The sequence below is a fragment of the Macrotis lagotis genome, chromosome 4, assembly GCF_037893015.1.
Source record: "Macrotis lagotis isolate mMagLag1 chromosome 4, bilby.v1.9.chrom.fasta, whole genome shotgun sequence".
Taxonomy (NCBI): Eukaryota; Metazoa; Chordata; class Mammalia; order Peramelemorphia; family Peramelidae; genus Macrotis; species Macrotis lagotis.
Genome location: NC_133661.1, coordinates 267,347,592 through 267,368,167, shown reverse-complemented (window position 1 = coordinate 267,368,167; position 20,576 = coordinate 267,347,592). Strand labels below are relative to the sequence as shown.

The 20,576-nt window shown below is 34.7% G+C and overlaps 1 protein-coding gene across 3 annotated transcripts in view; it reads left to right on the top strand.

Moving 5' to 3' along the window:
* The window catches only part of PPP2R5E (protein phosphatase 2 regulatory subunit B'epsilon), a 173,509-nt gene that overhangs the window by 32,952 nt on the left and 119,981 nt on the right, over positions 1 to 20,576 (top strand). Inside the window, exon 1 of one of the 3 annotated variants that reach the window (XM_074235964.1) lies at positions 3,057 to 8,677. The exons of the other annotated variants lie outside the window; for them this stretch is intronic. The gene's annotated coding sequence lies outside the window, so the exon portion shown is untranslated. Of the gene's footprint in view, positions 1 to 3,056; positions 8,678 to 20,576 lie in introns of those variants that run through there. 3 annotated transcript variants of the gene reach the window in all.

The window sequence follows — 20,576 nt, the reverse complement described above, 5'->3', positions numbered from 1 at the left end:
ATACCTTAGTTTGCTAAGCCATTCCCCAATCACTTAATTTCTAATTCTTTGCCACCACAAACAGGACTGCTGTGAATATTTTTTAAAATAAGTTTTTGCAAGGCAAATGGGGTTAAGTGGCTTGCCCAAGGCCACACAGCTAGATAATTATTAAGTGTCTGAGACCGGATTTGAACCCAGGTACTCCTGAGTCCAAGGCCGGTGCTTTATCCACTATGCCACCTAGCCGCCCCCGCTGTGAATATTATTGTACAGGTGATACTTTTACCCTTTTTCATCATCTCTCTTCAGGGTATAGACTCAGTGGTGGTATTGCTGGATCAAAGGGTATGCTCATTTTTGTTGCACTTTGGGTATTAATTCCAAATTGCTCTCCAGAAAGGCTGGATGCATTCACAGCTCTACCAACAATGTATGAGTGTCCCAGGTTTTCCACATCCCTTCCAACATTGATCATTGTCCTTTCTGGTCATACTGGCCAGTCTGAGAGGTGTGAGGGTGGTACCTCAGAGATGCTTTAGTTTGCATTTCTCTAATTGGTGATTTAGAGCAATATTTCATATGACTATGGATTGCTTTGATTTCCTCATCTCTAAATTGCCTTTGCATATCCTTTGACCATTTGTCATTTGGGGAATGGCTTATCTTTTTAAAAATTTGACTCAGTTCTCTGTATATTTTAGAAATGAGTCCTTTGACAGAAACATTAGGTGTAAAGATGATTTTCTAGTTTACTACATTTCTTTTGATCTTGGTTACAGTGGTTTTGTAATCAAAATTGTCTAGTTATTTAATGATGTTCTTCCTTGGTTGTAAACTACTTTCCTTTCCATAGATCTGACAACCATTCCTTGATCTTCTAGCTTGCTTATATTTTTTTTATGTCTAAATCCTGTATCTACTTTGATCTTATCTTGGTATAGGGTGTGAGGTGTGTTGGGCTAATCCAAGTTTCTGCCATACTGACTTATAGTTTTCTCAACAGTTTTTATTGAAGAGAGGATTTTTATCCCAATAGCTGTACTCTTTGGGTTTATGAAACAGCAGATTATTATAATCAATTCCTGCTATCGCACCTAATCTATTTCACTGATCCACCACTCTCTTAGCCAGTACGAGAAAGTTTTAATCACTGATGCTTTATAATGTAATTTTATATGTGGTAGGGCTAAGCCACCTTCTTTTGCACTTTTTTCATTTAATTCCTAGAGATTCTCAACTTTTTTATTTCTCATATGAATTCACTCACAATTTTTTCTAACTCATTAAAGTAATTTATTGGAATTTTGATTGGTAGAGCACCAAACAAGTAATTTAATTTTGGTAGAATTGCCATTTTTATTATATTACCTTGGCCTATCTATGAGCAGTTGATATTTGCCCAGTTACTTAAATCTGATTTTATTTGTGTGAGAAGTGTTTTGTAATTGTTTTCAAAAAGTTTCTGAGTCTGTCTTGACAGGTAGATTCCCAGGTATTTTTTTATATTGTCTCAAGTTACTTTGAATGGGATTTCTCTTTCTAGCTCTTTCTGCTGCTGTATCTTGCTAGTCATATATAGAAGTGTTGAGGATTTAGGAGGCTTTATTTTATATCCTGTGACCTTGCTAAAGTTGCAAATTATTTCTAGTAGTTTTTTTAGATAATTTTTTGGGATTCTCTAGGTATAATCATCATGTCATCTGCAAAGAGTGAGAGTTTTGTCTCTTCCTTCCCGATTCTAATTCCTTTGATTTCTTTTTCTTCTCTTATTGCTGAAGCTAATATTTCTAATATAATACTGAATAGCAGTGGTGATAATGGGCATCCTTGTTTCATTCCTGATCTTATTGGGAATGCCTCTAGCCTATCCCATTGCATATAATGCTTGTTGATGGTTTCAGATAGATGCTGCTTATTATATTCTAAGAATCCATTTATTCCTATGCTATCTAGTGTTTTCAGTAGGAATGGGTGCTGTATTTTGTCAAAAGCTTTTTCAGCATCTATTGATATAATCATATGATTTCTGATGGGTTTTTTTATTGATATAATTAATTGTATTGTTGGTTTTCCTAATATTGAACCAACCCTGCATTCCTACTTGGTCATAATGTATTATCCTAATGATAACTTGTAGTCATTTTGCTAAGATTTTTTGTATTTATATTTTTGCATCTATATTCATCAGAGAGATAGGTCTATAATTTTCTTTCTCCGTTTTAACTCTTCCTGGTTTAGGTATCAGCACCATATTGGTGTCATAGAAAGAGACAGGCAGAGTTCCGTCTTCACTTATTTTTCCAAAGAGTTTATAATTGTTCCTTAAATGTTTGATAGAATTCACTTATGAATCTGTCTGGCCCTGGAGATTTTTTCTTTCTTTTTTTTCTTAAAGTTTTTATTTATTTTGAGTTTTACAATTTTTCTCCTGATCTTACTTCCCTCCCTTCATCCCCCCTACAGATAGCAGTCTGCCAGTCTCTACATTGTTTCCATGGTATACACTGATCCAAATTGAATGTGATGAGAGTGAAATCATATCCTTAAGGAAGAAACATAAAGTATAAGAGATAACAAGATCAGACAATAAGATATCAGTTTTTTTCCTAAATGAAAGTTAATAGTCCTTGGTCTTTGTTCAAACTCCACAGTTCTTACCTATGGTATTCTGGAGTTTTTTTCTTAAGGGAGTTCAATAAGGGCTTGTTGAATTTCTTTTTCTGAGATAGGGTTATTTAGGTATTTAATCTCTTCATTTAACCTGGGCAACTTATATTTTAGTAAATATTCATCCATTTCACTTAGATTATCAAATTTATTGGCATAGAGTTGGGCAAAATAATTCCTGAATTATTATTTTAATTTCCTCCTCATTGGTGCTGAGTTCACTTTTTTCATTTATGATAATAACAATTTTGTTTTCTTATTTTTTTAATCAAATTGACCAGTGGTTTATCAATATTATTGTTTTTTTCATAAAACCAATTCTTGGTTTTGTTATTAGTTCAATGGATTTCTTGCTTTTGATTTTATTAATTTCTCCTTTAATTTTTAGAATTTCTAATTTGGTATTTAATTAGAGGTTTTTAATTTGTTCTTTCTCTAATTTTATTAGTTGCATATTTGGTTCATTGATTTCCTCTTTCTCTAATTTATTCTTGTAAGCATTTAAACACATAATATATCCCCTGATAGCCGCCTTGAGTCTGTCCCATAGGCTTTGGTATTTTGTTTCATTATTCTCATTATCTAGGATGAAATAATTAATTTTTTCTATAATTTTTTGTTTGATCCACTCATTCTTTAAAATGAGGTTAATTTCCAGTTAGTTCTGGGTCTGTATCTCCCTGGCCCAATATTGCGATCTGGCAGATCTTAACCAAGTTGGAGCTATTTTCTACTCAGGGAAGGTACCTACTGTGCCCACTGACTAATCTTATTAAGAAAAATGATAGCTGGGGAGGCTAGGTGACACAGTGGATAGAACACTGGCCTTGGATTCAGGAGTACCTGAGTTCGATTCCGGCCTCAGACACTTAATAATTACCTAGCTGTGTGGCCTTGGGCAAGCCACTTAATGGATGCATTCACAGCTCTACCAACATATGAATTCACTCACAATTTTTTCTAACTCATTAAAGTAATTTATTGGAATTTTGATTGGTAGAGCACCAAACAAGTAATTTAATTTTGGTAGAATTGTCATTTTTATTATATTACCTTGGCCTATCTATGAGCAGTTGATATTTGCCCAGTTACTTAAATCTGATTTTATTTGTGTGAGAAGTGTTTTGTAATTGTTTTCAAAAAAAGAAAAATGATAGCTGCCACTTATAGTTTGATTCTGTGATATGGCTAAGGTTTATGATGTGATTTAATGATTTATGTCCATTAGATTTATGAGCCTCACAACTCTGATTTAAGGAATCCTATAAGGGATCTGTTATTTGTCCATACCCGGATGTTGATGCTGTCAATAAGTTAACATTAGTCAGTGGCCTTCTATGTGACAATCAGAATGCTAGGTGCTGGCCATACAAAAAGAGGCAAATGTCCTACCCTTAGGAGGTTATAGACTAATGGGAGACAACATACTAATAGATATATGCAAAGGAAATAATATGCAGGATAATTAGGAAACAACAGAAGGAAGGCACTGGGATTAAGAGAAGTTGGGAAAATTAAGCAAGTCTGATCACCTGAGTCTCTGAGAGTTTAATAGTATGCATGTGGTCACATGACTGGGATAGGAGTTCAGGTCTTTTTAATTTTAAGTTTAACACTCTTTGCTAGGTACAATAATACTGATATTATCTGTCCATATTAGGAATGAGTAAACTGGGACAGAAAGAGGTTTGAAGCTGCTAAGGTCATAGAGGCTCAAAATGACAAAGCCATGATTCCAACTCTGGGTTAGGGTGCTTTTTTACTGAGTTGTTCTACATTTTTGAAAGGTTCTTCATCAAGATTTAAAAATAACAATAAAAACCCCATAAAGTACATGTGAATGTGTGCATACATGTCTGTATGTGTGCTTGTATGTGTGTGTGTATGCATGCTTCCAGTTAGGCACAATGTATAGTCATATGCTCTCTTAGGTAGAAAAGGTTTATAAAACATTTTTGCCAGTATTTATTTTGGTCATCAAACAATCAACAATCTACAAGTCTTCCCTTAGCTATAATTCCTTTTGAGTTTTCATCACTCTCTTTCCCCCCAACATTTACTCCCTTAGAGTTTGGTAGGTAGCCTTATGGGGATCAAGCACTTCTGATTTTAATTTAGGTGCTAAATGCACACCATCTCAACAACTTGCTTTGGTTTATTTAGGAGCCTTTGGCTGCTATACTGAACCTATGACTCCATTGACATTCACCTCCATGCCATAAGAAGTCACGGCAGCAGAATTTTAGTGGAACACATATTAGTAAATAAATTGAAAAAAAAAGTAAATAATCTGTGATTAGCATTGTTGGGGGCAAAACAAATATGTATGATTTATTCAACGTCCCAGTGAGTCACCGTTTGTGTTTCTGACACTACTAGAAGCCAGAGAAAGTTAGTATTGAACATCGAGTAAAGAGACCTTCAAAGAGCTTATAAAAGGATTTCCCTACCAACTACCCCACCTCTCCCTCCTCCTTCCTCCTTCACCCCCAACAAAACTTAAGACTTATAAAAATAAAGCTTTTGAAGGATAGTATTATGCAGGAGTCGGGATGATTAAGTTCACGCAGGGCAGAGCTCTGGATCTGGAATCTGACCACCTGGGTTCAAATCCTAATAATGCTTATTAATGGTTAAGTCTTTACTTTCCTGGGCTTCAGTTTTCTCTGCTTCTTAAGTGAAGATGGGATCTGATGAGTTCCAAAGAATGTTTCCATCTATGTTCCTGTGAACTTGTGCTCAGAACTCCAACAATTTGGGAGAGCTGTGTGAGCCTGGGTAAGGCACTGAACCTTTATAAACTGCAGTTTACTCCTTTGTAAAAAGAGGATAAGGATTTTGAGAACCTACTTCATCAGGTAGTGGTAAGGGTCAAATGAGACAGTATGTGTAAAGTCCTCTGAATACTTTTACAATGCCATGTATGATTGTGACTGGGACAGGAAGAAGAGGCTCTGTCTTGCTGGGAAAAGAAAGAGCACAGTTTTCTCTCATTGAATTGCCTTCACCCTCTATATTTCTGTTATACTACCCATCTTGTGCCTAATTTAATATAAATGTCTCAATCTTAGTTTCTCTGTACCTGGATGAATACAATAGTTCCTAATTACTTTTCTTCCTGCAATTTTTCAAGAATCTGTAATAGTAGGAGTAGCTAGGTGACACAGTGGATAGAGCACCAGCCCTGGAGTCAGGAGGATCTGAGTTCAAATTTGACCTCATACATTTAATTACCTAGCTGTGTGACCTTGGGCAAGCTACTTAACCTCATTGCCTTCCTACCCCCCCCCCCCCAAAAAAAAAGAATCTGTAGCAGCTCCTGATCACTGATAGAAACCAATATAGACTGTTGACTCTGTGACAGTACCCTTTTTCTCCACCCTTACAGAGTTACTAAACACTTCACATTTTCATCTAGACTCCAGATAAACAGTGCTCCCAAGGGGCAGCTGGGTGGCGCAGTGGATAGGGCACCAGCCCTGGAATCAGGAGTACCTGAGTTCAAATCTGGCCTCAGACACTTAATAATTACCTAGATTTGTGGCCTTGGGCAAGTCACTTAACCCCATTGCCTTGCAAAAAAAAAACAACCCTTAACAGATGCTCCCCATTCTTCCTTTTACTTCAGAGACAGTGCTTATTTTCTGCATTCTTCTCGTAGCCACCCCATCATCTTCCACAAATTTTTCCCAGATTAATCCTACCTGGTCCTGGAGAGTCAGCATGATATGGTAGAAAAAAACAGGCAAATAATGTTTTTTTGGTGTTTTTAAAAATTATTTATTTTTCCAATTACTTGTAAAGATAATTTTCAACATTCATTTTTATAATGTTTCCTTCCTCCTGTACTTCCCTCTGCCCATCCTAGGATAGCAAGTAATCTGAGATAAGTTATAAATTTACAATCATATTATATATTAAATAATGTCTTAAAAATGAAATAAATGTTTTCCCCCTTAAAAATAAGAAACAGTAATTAAAATAAGAAAACCTAAATTCATTTCTTGGCTATGCTACTTACCTGCAGGATACCTATGAACAAATCAAATTACCTAGCCTTTCTGAAAATCATTTTCCTCATGTGTAAAATGGAAATAATAATAATAATTTTATTACCTTAATACTTTTCTCACAAAGTGATTTAACATCTTTAAAGATGGCCAAGTGTTCCCTAACCCTAAAAGACCCTTTCATCACTTCGAGTTATTATCCTTTTTCCTTTTTTTTAAATTAAATTCCTAGAAAACCTGCCGACATTCACTAAGTCTTCCCTTTCCCCCTCCCTTTTCCCTTAAAGACTAATATACTTGCCTTAGCCCTTTGCTGTCTGCCTTCCAACCTCATCGTGAAACTGAAACTGCAACTGCTCATTCCAGAGATACTAGTGCCAAATCTTATGTTCTTTTCTCAGTTGCCTTCTTGACTTATCCTCTATATATATCACTATTGACCACCCTTTTCTCCAGGTTATTCTTTTTCCTCTTCTGGGTTTTCAAGACACTATTGATGTTATTGTCTCTATTGCATGTCGTATCTTCTGACCCCCCCCCCCCCCCCTTTTTATTAGGTCATAGTTTTGGTCTTTGTTGTCAGAAATGACTCTCATATTATCAACTCATTCTTTCCTATTTGTTTAAAAATATTAATTTCATTTTTTAGTGATGTTCAGTGCTCTTCATGTCCAGCAAGCTCTTGTCTCTCTTTTTTTTTTGGCAAGGGGTTAAGTGACTTGCCCAAGGTCATCCAGCTAGGTTAAGTTTCTGAGCCTGGATTTGAACTCAGGTCCTCCTGACTTCAGGGCTGGTGCTCTATCCATTGTGCCACCTAGTTGCCCCTTTTGTCTCTTCCTGAAGAAAAGTATGTGATGCACATGGATATGAGACTTTTGTATTTCTTACTCTTGAACTGTATTTTCAGTTTATTTTATTTTTATTTTACCAGTATTCTCTGATACATTTCTTTGAATAGAAGTCATTGAGAATTTTTTTTTAATTTGAAGGTCTTATTAATTTTTTGTAAAATATGTTTTCTCTCATCCTTTGCTTAATTTTAATAATCTTTCTGAGGTGTTGTTGTTTTAGACAAAAGCTTATCATTACTGCCATGATAGAAAGATGATCAAGTTCTCTACAAATTAATCTATTTTGTTACCTTTGGATACAGTCACCATTCCTTTTATTCAATAATTTCAATTTAACTGTAACTTTTTTTGTCTTCTGGTTTTGCTTATAGCAAGGTTTTTTTGGTCAGATATCCTAATCCTACCATTTTCTTTTCTCTCTGCATTGATTTTTTTTTTTTTTTTTTTGGTTTTTGCAAGGCAAATGGGGTTAAGTGGCTTGCCCAAGGCCACACAGCTAGGTAATTATTAAGTGTCTGAGACTGGATTTGAACCCCCAGGTACTCCTGACTCCAGGGCCGGTGCTTTAGCCACTGCTCCACCTAGCTGTCCCTGCATTGATTTCTTTTATACAGAATTTTATTTTATCAAAATTATTTTATCCTTTGTGATCAGATTATGATTTTATTTTTTATATAATTAATTCTTGGTTAAATTAACACAATTCAATTTCTCCAGGATTATGCATGTTTTTATTACTTGATAAGGCTCCTACTTTTAGGTTTATATCAGCTAAGTTGGATCAGTTATTCCTAATACATTCCTTAATAACATTGTTGTTCCTACTGTTGAAGTGGAAGGATGCCCCATAAGATTGTGAGTTGACTATTTTATATACATTGCTTTGATTTCATGGGTTATCATGGGTAAGATTTTGCCTCTCTGACTTTAATTAGATTGGTCCTTGAAAAGTAGACATAGACTAGCTTTTCTAGCATTGGAGGACCTTCCAGGGTATATGTTCCTGTCCTATTCCGTTCAAGAATTCAGCTTCATCTCCATGTCACAATGGAACCTAGGAATCTTTTGTGCCCAGAGTCACATTGATAATAATGATAGTAATAATAGTGGACAGTTAAGATAGCTCTTTTAGATGTTTTCATTTGAGCTTCACAACAACCTAATGAGGTAGGTACTGCAAGTATTATTCTCTTTTTACTGACAAGGATATTAACTTGACTGTGGTGATGAAACTAGTAAGTAATCAGAGGCATGATTTGAATCTAAATTTTCTTGAGTCCAGCTATAATATTTTTTTTTCCTTAAAAACCATGGTGCTATTCTATAGTGTGTCAGAGGCAGGGCCTGAATACTTATTTTTCCTGAGCTCTTTCTACTATACCACACTGCCTATATAGAAATAAAGAATAAAAAAAATTAACATACTTGATAATTTGTTAATATACATGATAGTTCTGTGATAGTATTACTGTTTTTCAAATAGTAGCATTTTTATGTTGGGCATTGAGAAATTTAGAGACTTGTGCATGATCACATAGCTAATATGTATCAAAGACAGAACTTAATCTAATTCTTCTGGTCTCCAAGATCAACCTTCATTCTGTCAGTCCCATGGCCCAGATCTTTACTAGTTCTCTATTATCAGTCCAACAGATCAAGGCCAAGCTTTTTTTTTTTTTTTTTTAGGTTTTTGCAAGGCAAATAGGATTAAGTGGCTTGCCCAAGGCCACACAGCTAGGTAATTATTAAGTGTCTGAGGCTGCATTTGAACTTAGGTACTCCTGACTCCAGGGCTGGTGCTCTCTCCACTACACCACCTAGCCGCCCCTAAAAATAGTGCTATATTCTCTGCAGAGTTTTATGCATTAATCAGTTCCATCTGTTAACTTCATTTCATACATGTTCATTCTCTCTTTGGTTCACATTGTTTCTGTCTCTTGAAAACCCTACAACAAAGTTTAGCATAATATATTGAAAAAAATGGGGCAAAGAGACCTGGATTCTGGTCCCTACTCTGCTACTTACTTGTTGTGTGACCTTGGATAAATTATCCAATGATAAATTCTTTATTTTCTCATTTGTAAAGTGACAGTTTTGGGTTAGAGTATTGGTTTTCTTTCTCAAGTTGCAACTAAAATATGGGCTGCTCTGGTTCTATGTTAAAGATCTTCAGAAAAATATTTACTTTCCCCACTCTTGTCAAATATTGAAGTGAATAGAGTGCAAGGCCTTTTTTGATATATAGGAAAATTCAAGGAAGTGAGGTTGGTCCCAGGATTGACTCCTCTTATTTTGATAGCACTTCCTCCAATTACAGCCCTATGTAACCCCTTGTCTCTGTAGAGGTATTGACTGCTGTTTCCATTTTTCTGTTTGTCTTCCTGAGATATAAAGGGTATGGGGGTGGGAGACTGAACAGTGTGAGACAAACTACAGAGCATCCCCTTTAAAGGTTAAAGGAAGCATACTTGGGATCCAGAAATATCTCTTAAGATGAGAATTCTAGACTTAAGTTAATTATATGGAATTGAATAGAGACAAATGTTCAGTCTCAGTACTTAGTCTTTGAACCCAAGTACAGAGAGGATAATATTCATGTGAAAAAGACTTGAAGACAGTAAACACAAGACAAATAACAGTGGAATGTAGTAACTAAAAAAGGTAATGCATATGTAGGTTATGGTAATTAAAAAGATAATTTCTACAAGACTGGCCCCAGAAAAGAGTTGAGAAATTGTATTTCTTTCCCTTCAGTGAAGAATTGGGTAATTTTGAATTCAGAATAGTGTATAACTGCTCAGGTATGGTGTAAGTGCTTGTTGGTTTTGCTGATGTTTTTATTATTTAAGAAAAAAAAATCATCTCTGTTCCAAAGTAAGCCTTGATGAGGGGAGGAATCAGGAGGAATATATTGAAAAATGAATGTGATTTAAAAATGAATTGGAGTAGGGAGACTTATGTGGCAGGCAGAGCAGCCAGCAGAATGATATTTGTTCTTTGTTTTTGAAGAAGACCATGACATTAGGGAGATGATGTCATGATAAGCATGTGAATTGGATTTGAGTGAGGGAGTGTTGTGCAAAGTCACCAGCCTCACTTTCTCCTCTGGAACTGAGTTCAGTGGCCAAATATGAATCAGGATGACTGAAGATGACCCTAGATACAAGGCAGTCAGGGTAAAGTGACTTGCCCAAGGTCATACAGCTAGACAGGGTCAAATGTCTGAGGCCAAGATTGAACTCAAATCCTCCTGATCCTAAGGCCTGTTCTTTGTCCACTGTGTCACCTATTAAAATTGTATAAGTGTGACTGTTTGATACTTGGATAAGGAGAAGGAAGTGCAGAGATGATGCAAAAAATATTAAAATTATATATTATCTAGAGAGTTTGTAGTTTTGCTGTATTCTGCCCTAGTTGAACCAATATGGAATTATAATTATGGCTGCCTTATTTATGAGAGACATTGATAAGCTGGAGTATTGATAAAGAAGGTTGACCAATGTGTGAGGAGGGTTGAAACGGTGCCATATAGGAATTGGGGTTATTTAGTCAAGAGGAAAGAAGTCTCTGGGAATGATAAATATGTTTTCAAATATGTCAAATGTTATGTGGGAAAAAGGTCTTTTGTTATGTAGTAGAATGTTTGGTTTCTGAAGGTAAGATTAGTTAGATCATCAAAGGAAGTAGATTTCTTCTAAATATAAAAAGCTCTACAATAATTTGAATCATCCAAAAATAGATATTGCAGGGGCTAGTGAATTCCTATCAGTGGAGGCCTTTTACGTAGAGGTTTCAGGACTCCTGGTTGGTAAATTGGATTTCTCATTTAGGTATGGGCTGGACCAAATGACTTACAAGTTTCTTTTTTATTTTTTTATTTCTAGGATCCTATATATTTGAATGTATTTTCGTTCTCTTTTTAGAGTTTAGGGATGAAAAGTCTAAGTGAAGTCCAAATTAAAAGTTAATTTTGTTGAGAAAAATCTCACCTTCTTAGTGCAACAGAACATCAATTGTTAAGGCTTTAGTGACTGTTTAGTCTAATCTATAATTGAACAATAGTCTTTATTTTTTTTTAATTGTTAAAAAATTTTTTAGATTTTGCAAGGCAATGGGGTTTAAGTGGCTTGCCCAAGGCCACACAGCTAGGTAATTATTAAGTGTCTGAGACCAGATTTGAACCCAGGTACTCCTGACTCCAAGGCCAATGCTCTATCCACTGCGCCCTAACTGCCCCGAACAATAGTCTTTTTTTAAAATTAATTTTTATTAAAGATATTATTTGAGTTTTACAATTTTCCCCCATCTTACTTCCCTCCTCTCACTCCCCCACAGAAAGCAATCCCTCAGTCTTTACTTTGTTTCCATGTTGTACCTTGATCCAAATTGGATGTGATGAGAGGGAAATCATATCCTTAGAGATCAGACATTAAGATATCTGTGTTTTTCTAAATTGCATGGGATAGTCCTTGAACTTTGTTCAAACTCCACAGCTCCTTATCTGGATACAGATGGCACTCTCCTTTGCAGATAGCCCAAAATTGTTCCCGATTGTTGCACTTATGGAATGAGCGAGTCCTTCAAGGTTGAACATCATCCCCATGTTGCTGTTAGGGTGGGTATACAGTGTTTTTCTGGTTCTGCTCATCTCACTCAGCATCAGTTCATGCAAATCCCTCCAGGCTTCCCTGAAATCCGTCCCTCCTGGTTTCTAATAGAACAATAGTTGAACAATAGTCTTTAAGAAGTGCTAGTGTTTAGTTTCAAATTTGTATTTGAAGAGCTGTCACATGAGAGATAGACATGTTTACTAGTATTAGATGCCATAGGTAGAAGGTGCAGAGAAGTTGAATTTCTGATAGCCTCATACTTTTGGCTCTTTCTCTCTTGTTAACCTTTATAGTATATTATCACAGTATGGCATTTTAATTCAAGAGACCACATGCTTTGTTTTCTCATTTGTGTTTATCTTTTTGCCGGCATAAATTACAAGCTCAGGAGGGCAAGAACACAATTCTTTTTTTTTTCCTTTTTTTAAGGTTTTTTTGTAAGGCAGTGGGGTTAAGTGGCTTGCCCAAGTCCACACAGCTAGGTAATTATTAAGTGTCTGAGGCCGGATTTGAACTCAGGTACTCCTGACTCCAGGGCTGGTGCTCTATCCACTGTGCCACCTAGCCACCCCAGAAACACAATTCTGTAGGCTCTTGAGACAGCCCCAAGTTCAGTTACTGCTGGTGCTCGACTACTATGATAATAATTGTTTTGGTGGAGACCTTTACTTCTGAGAATTCTATTTGCCAAGAAAATACTGAGGAGGTTCACAAAGGAATGAGCAATTAATGTTTATGATATTGTCTAATCAAATTGTTGCTTAAAAATCCTGTCTAATCAAAATTGCTTATTGAAAGTAATCTGAACCTGCCTATTATGATGCCTAAAGCTTACATTTTCATAATGTCTAATAGTTTACAAAAGTTCTTTCCTTACAACAAACCTTTAAGTATTTATCATTTTCTCCATTTTGTCAGATGAAGATACTGAGACTTATGGAGAAATAAATTAACTTGTTCAAGGTTGTACAATTAATGACAGAGCCATTACTTGAACCTAGGTCATCTGCTCCAAATCCAGTAGTTATTTTGCTACATGTTGTCATCCTTCATTTTGGAAGAAAAATGGGAAGATTTTATAGTGATTATGGTATATAAAAAGATTTTGGAACTAGTCTTCTGTACTCCATAGTAATTGACATGTAGATTTGATATTGCCTAGTAAATAAATCCAGTTCTCAGAATTTTCCAAGCAGTTGTTGCCTTAAAATATTCTTAGCATTCTTTTGGTTTGAGTTAGGATTTTTTTTCTTACCTCTATCCCTTTTAATCTTTACATTTCTCCTATGGGCTAGTAACCCTTACAGCCTCATTTTCTTAATCTCTAAAATGTAAATACTTGTCCAACTTTAGAGTTGTCATGAAGAAAATATTTTGTAAATTGTAATATTTGTAATTTGTAATATTTTCTAAGTGTAGAGTATTTTATTTTTACATAGTAAACTTGTAAAATATAAGATAACTATCTTTTAAAAGTAAAATACTTTAAAAACTGATTTTAGAGTATTTTATTTTATCATTTTAAATGTGCCATTCTTGTGTCAAAAACATGCCATGGGTATCCAGTGCCTACAAATTTAAATTCCTAAGGCTCACATTCAAGGTCTTCGATAAACTATTTTTAATTTTACCATTTTCTATTCCCCAATATGCATCTTCTATGCCTACTATACTTATTTACTGCAGTCTTTAATATGCTATTATCATTGGTTACTTAATTCTCATTTCCCTAGCCTTGAATATCTTCTTTCTTATGTCAGTAACCTGTCTGTCCTTTATAGCCTAACTCAAATTTTACTTCCTTTATGTTTCTTTCCCTGGTTATCTGTAGCCCACATGAGTTTCTCTAGTTTTCTCCAAATCCTTTCTTCTTCTGTTCTCTGTTACTGTCAAAGGCATTCTTCTCCCAGTTGTGAGAAAACTGTAGGTTGCCATCCTTTATCCCTCACTTTCTCTTCCAATCTTTTGGTATTAATGAATGCCCTCTTCTCTCTTTCATACCATCTGCACTTCAGTGAGGTACAGGCTCTTATCATGTCACACCTGTACTATTTCAATAATCTGCTGATTGGTCTTTCTGCCACAAGTTTCTTCCTAGACCAACCCATTCACCATTCAGCCCCCGAAATGATTTTCCTGAAGTGCAGATCCAACCATGTCACTCCTCTACTCAATAAATTTCAGTGACTTCCTCTCATCTACACTATTCAAATATAAAATCTTCAAAGCCCTTCCTGACTTGACCTGTATTACCATTTTCCCAATCTTCTTACATCATTAACTCCCTTGGAAAAAAAAAAGACCCACACCAATTCCCACCCCCACCCTCATTTACACACACTCAACTCTATGACATTGATTTCCTTTGCTGTTCCTGGAACAAGACATAACCTTGCATCTCTTGAATCTGGTCTTTTTTACTTATTCCATCACCCTGTCCTTTGCCTAGAATCCTTGCTCCTCACTGTCTGTCTCAGTCTCCTAAAGCTTCCTTAAATTTCCATCTGATAATTCTACCTTCTGTAGATACCTTTCCCAGTCTTAATTCATTTTCTTCCCTCTATTGATTATTTTCTATTTACCCTTTATAAAACTTATTTTTTACATGTTTGTTTTACATGTTGTCTGATTCATTAGACTGTGACTTCTCAAGGGCAGGGACTCTCTTTTGCCTCTGTGTCCTTGGTACATAGCACAGTATCAGGTACCTGGTAGACACTTAATAAATGTTTATCGATAAACTTGATTGACCCCTAATAACTCATATTACTCACTGTTCCCCTTATTTAGTACTTATATAAGAACTTGTTTTAACTTTTTATCTTGCACATCTATTTTTTTCTTCAATTATATTGTAAACTTCCTGAGAGTAGGCAGTGGTATCTCATGCTTTTTGCACCTTCATTGCACCCAGAACAATGTTCTTGTACTAAGTGCTCAATATTGTTTTGATTCTGTTTAATTCCCTTTATGCATGTGTTTTTTAAAATTATTTGTTCACTTCCATCAATTTCAGATTACATAAAATACATAAAGGTGCTTGTTTTGCTGTTTATATGGATGGGTATGAGTGTTGTAATAATGGATCTTTAATTTAATAAAAGTTCTTTTAGCTTTTTTTTGAAGCATATTTCCATAGACTTGCAATTTTAAAATGTTGGTTAATTCAAATACAAATAATGTTATAAAAACTGTTATATTTGAAGGTGCTATATTAATGCTTATTTGTAGCATTTAGAATTTATTTCTCACTGCTATTCTCCGCTATTGGAACCTTCCTCTCTAATGTTGCTGTGGATCTTGTGTATATCTATTTGTTTACATATTACTTCCCCTCAATGGTATGGGAATTCCCTGACCTCTAATGTCTTTTTATACTCATGATTTTATAATTTTATATTGATGTGTTAAAAGTATAACATATCTTCACTAGGATATCTTACAACCTCAGGGCATTTCACTCTTTAAATAGCCACACTGGCAGTTCCCCATATGCCTGTTATTTAGCAGAATTTATGATCTAGAAGAACCACCTGAAGTTGATTTTTTTTTAAAGTATAGCTTTAACAATATAAGCTATCCTTTACTTTTTCCTTAATAATAAGTAGGTTTGGGATATATGATTTCAGAAGACATGTTTGTTTTCCATTAATAAGCGAAGTAACTGTTAAAGTTAAGATCTAAACTTCATTTCTAATATAATCACCAGGCAATAAGCAAGGCAATTTAGATGAGATCCTACTCAAAGCTTTAAATCTTACAACATCCCTGATGAAAGAGGTCATTCAATCACTCTACCATGAAGACCTTAAGTCATTTAGTGGCCTATTTTTTTTTTCCCCAAAGTGCCTTTTAGGACAGCACTAATTTTTTTTTTTAGTTTTTTTTTTTTTTTTTTGTAAGGCATTGGGGTTAAAGTGGCTTGCCTAAGCCCACACAGCTAGGTAATTATTAAGTGTCTGAGGCTGGATTTGAACTCAGGTACCCCTGACTTCAGGGCTGATGCTCTATCCACTGCGCCACCTAGCTGCCCCAACAGCACTAATTTTTAGGGAGAAAAAAGTTGAGTGAAACCTGTTTCCCTTATATCTTAAATCTTTTTACCCTGATTCTCCTGAATATATATGCAAATATATATACATGAAATAGCTGCTTAAATGTGCACTTAGCTATCTCTATTTAGAATGTAAGCTGCTTGATATCAGATTGTTTCAATTTTCTTCTTCATGAATCTTATTTTTAATACCTTACATCCAGAAGGTGCTTAATAAATGCTTGATTGGGTGAAAGGTGGCAAAGGCAGAATGAAGGACAAACAGCAGTAGTGGAAAGAGCACAGGACTTGGGTTCAGATCCCAAATATTAGTAGCTGTGCAGACCCTAACCCTAACTTTTATCTCCTGAGCTTCAATTTGCTTTGTAAAATGGGACAAATTCTATCTTTACAACCTTACCTGACAGGGTTTGTTGTTGAGGGTCAGATGAATTAATATATTAAAAGTGTTTGTTTAACCTCAAAGTGTGTTCTAAATGTCAGGTCTAATTTTAAAGTGTGAAATTCCAACACATTGTGTGTTGAAGAATACACATAATGACCTCTAGCCATATATGCTAGTAATTGGCATAATTAAAAACAAATTTTAATAAAATTTATGGAAACATGAAATGTCTACAGCATATCATCCAGTGAATGCTAGGCAAAGAGTATTAGCTTTTTGTTTCCACAAGGGTTTATGATTTTGAAAAGAATGAACTTTCAGTGTCTGTTTTATTGCCAAAATTACTGATGCTTTCTTAGTCTGTTGATTATGGGCCACTTTTGACTTTGAGCAGGCCCATATAAAGTGGTCTAATCATTAAGTATGACAGTATTTGTTATTAAGAGTAAGTATGTGATTAGTGATAGGGTTTTGTTGCCACAAAAGAAAATATCAACGTTTTAATTTAGGCTTTGTGATTTAGTAATTTAGGCTTCAGTGATACATTTCTTTTCCTTATTTGACTTTTAAAGGAGAAGAAATAAACCCTACTCAATTATGAGGTTCTCCTCCCCCCTAACATTTAGAATTATAATTACATTGTTGTTGTTTTTTTGTAAAAGTGAGTACTTAAAATGGTCAAAAACTGAACAATGAAAAAAAGGAAATGGACAGAAGGGAATTAGATTCTTTGTTCTTAGCTGCTTGCAATATTTTCTTCAAGAGCAGATAAGTTAGTTGGTAACGCTGCTTGCAATATTTTCTTCAAGAGCAGATAAGTTTGGTAACTGTTGAAGGTCAGAATTCTAACTTAGCTTATACGGATATGATCCTATGCTTTTTTTTTTTTTTTTTTGCACTGTTAGGAACAAGAAAGATTGGCTTCTTTGCTTAAATCCCAATGCAGAATGCCACAACCTCCAGGAAACCTGTTCTGCCCTCAAGTTTGCAATGATCTCTTCACCTCCTTGACTTCACATAACATTCTTTTATGTGGTATTCATATCCTGTAGTTTTCTTTGTAAATGAATCATTTCTCCCAGAGAACTATCTTTTTTTTTAATAAAGAATAAAAAAGTGGAAAATCATTCCAGTGAAACTAACACAGCAAAAAGCCTGACATTTTATGTGAAGTCCCTTTCATTTTTGCTTGCTTTTAGATGACAATTTAGGAATTATAAGACTGTAAATAATTTAACATAAGGTATTTTTTAAACTGGCAAAAAAAAGAATGAAAGTAAATTTAAATGGTCATGAAAGAAAATATTACCTGAATGAACCAAGGGAGAGGAACTATTATATTGGTCTGAATGTAGGTTATTACCTTGAAATGAGAATTTTGAAAAAAATGTATAAGCTTAGACTGAAAATTAAGGTTTTTCTATACATCATATTTTGGGGAAAAGTATGACCTCTTTTTTGTACCAATCCAATATATCATTTTGAGGCTGTTCTGTTAAATGGCCTCAAGAGTATTACATGTATCATCCATATCTGAAGGTGGAGTTAATGATGGATTTTCTAATCATAGTTCTAAATATGTCCACCTGTCTTTTCTAAAAGTCTAATTCTTATGAAGATTCTCAATAGAAGTAGCAGCAGTTTTTAGGTTCCTCATTGCTTGTAGGTCTTTTTCTTGACTTGGCAAGCTACATCATTGCTTTATTTAAATTGGCTCACTCCATTTCTTATTGCTACACACTAGTCTGGCCTTATCCTGTCAACATTTTTTTTTAGTGATGTTGACAAATAGATGTCTCTAGTTGCCTCATTGAGGCTCAGTATGGCTGCTACAACTCCTTTCTTGCATGATTGAATCTGAAGTGAGAAAGGCAGACAGAGATATGTTCTGGTACCTGTTGCTGTTCTGAACCTATGCTTCTTGTGAAATTTCTGCTTTGGATACTAGCATAGAAAATTCAGCTACATCCTTCATTAAGATTAAATAAAATGTTAAAAATAAAAGCCTCCTTTCCACTTAAAACACATAAAATAAAAAGATAGTGATTAGATGGAGAGGACCTAAAGAAATTATCCTGGACTCATTTTTCAAGTTTGTAGTTGACTAGCATAAAAAGAAACTGAAGATGTAGGACTGTCTTGCCTGAATTTACAAGTAAAGGAGGTGGGAAAACACAGAGGAATGCTTTTGGAAGATTACATTGCTAGAATTATCCTTTAAAGTTGTAATATTCTTTTCATATTGCTTACATGAGTATATTTTGACTTTTTATGATCATTCTAGGAAATTTTGTCCAAGCCAAAATATTGACCATCATCTTTTCTGCTAAAGAAAAGCCATTTCTTTTGATCAAATTTCCTATGTCACCAATAGAAATGAATACTTTGGACTTTAATTTGTAGTAGTTTGGATAAAGACTTTCCCACTTTTCTCTTCTTGTCCCAACATCTCTATCTTATAGAAGACTTGAATAATTTCAGTCAGCCAGGGTTTTGGCAAAGTTTTTTGCTTATTTTTTTATAAACTTGTAATAATCTTTTAGAGGCAGTAAATATTGCCACTCTAAGGTCTTAAATTTTTTCCTGATGAGAGTTTACAAAGTTTCAGAGGCTAGAGAGTCTAGATTCTCTATGCTGGGGTGAGCTTGTCTCTTCAATTTTGCCTTTGGCTTATTAGGTTATTTTGTTGGTTGCAGGAGATGTACATGCTAGTAATAGTGTAAAAGGCATCTTTAAAGTCCTTTTGATCTGAAAGGAAAGTGGGATAGGCATAAAGTAAGACCAAATGATATCAGATAGATAGCCAGCCAGTCTAAGTATGACCTTAGGAGTTTCACAGGTTGTTAAAGGAACCATGAGAAAAACCTTGTAATTCACTTAATGAGAATGAATGAAAGGCTATAGATAAGAATTATACAGAACAAGTAAGAGTGGTACAGTTTTGATCTGTATCATTTAATACTTAAACAAATGAGAATACAGATCCATTGAAATATCCAAGAAATTATGGGCAGTTTTGAGGAAAGATAAGTATATTCTGACATTTTTTTATTGACACAAAAATGGGTACATTAGTTTGATTAGTTGGTCTGTGACATCACCTTGCATTAGAGATATAATTTAATTGTGAATGTTTTTAGGTCATTTTAGTTTATTGTTTGGACTGTTACCCATATCGAAGGTATATGTCAATTTATCAGTGACATTAAAATATCTGTTCTTTATAAATAGATATTACCAAGAAAATGCCATTAAAAAGATTTTTGCTTGATGTAGATGATAAAATGTTTTGACATAAATACTTCACCTAGAAGCTATGTAATGACGAGTTAAGAATTTTATTGTTCAATGTGAACAGTGTTTTCACTGTTGTACAAAGCATAAAAACATTATTGACTTGCCTTTGTTTAAAGTCTTACAGTTGAAAACAGGTTAAATCTTATGCATCCTAAGACCCACTGCAAAGGAAGCCAGAAATCTTAAGATAATTCTGGTTGTGTTTGATAGCCAAAAAAGACAGAGGAAAGCTATATTAGTCTTTATTAGGAGTTTTTCAGAATAGGTTTAAAAACAGAGGAGGTATTTATCTGGATCAGTAGTTCCCAAGCTTTTGATGACTCAGAACTTTGGTTTATATGGGTTTTAGCTATTGATAGTTACTGTGTTAGAAACTAACACTTTTTAGAAGTATTATGAAAATAGTTTTGACCTCACGCTTAAGTTTAACCCTTTCACTCCCTATTTTGAGAATCACTGACTTAAGAGAGTGAAGAGGAATCTTTTTTATAAAATTTGAGGGCAAAAGGAATGGAATCAATTGAGAAGGGATGATGTGGGGGGGAAAAACAAGGGTTAAAAAGGGTAAGAAAATGGGATGATACCCACCTATGAACCAATATTTATAATTGCTATTTTCAACTTTTATTGTTTTAAGTCTTTCAGTTGTGTCCAGTTCTGTGATCCCATTGGAGATTTTCTTGGAAAAGATACTAGAGGGGTTTTCCATTTCTTCTCGAA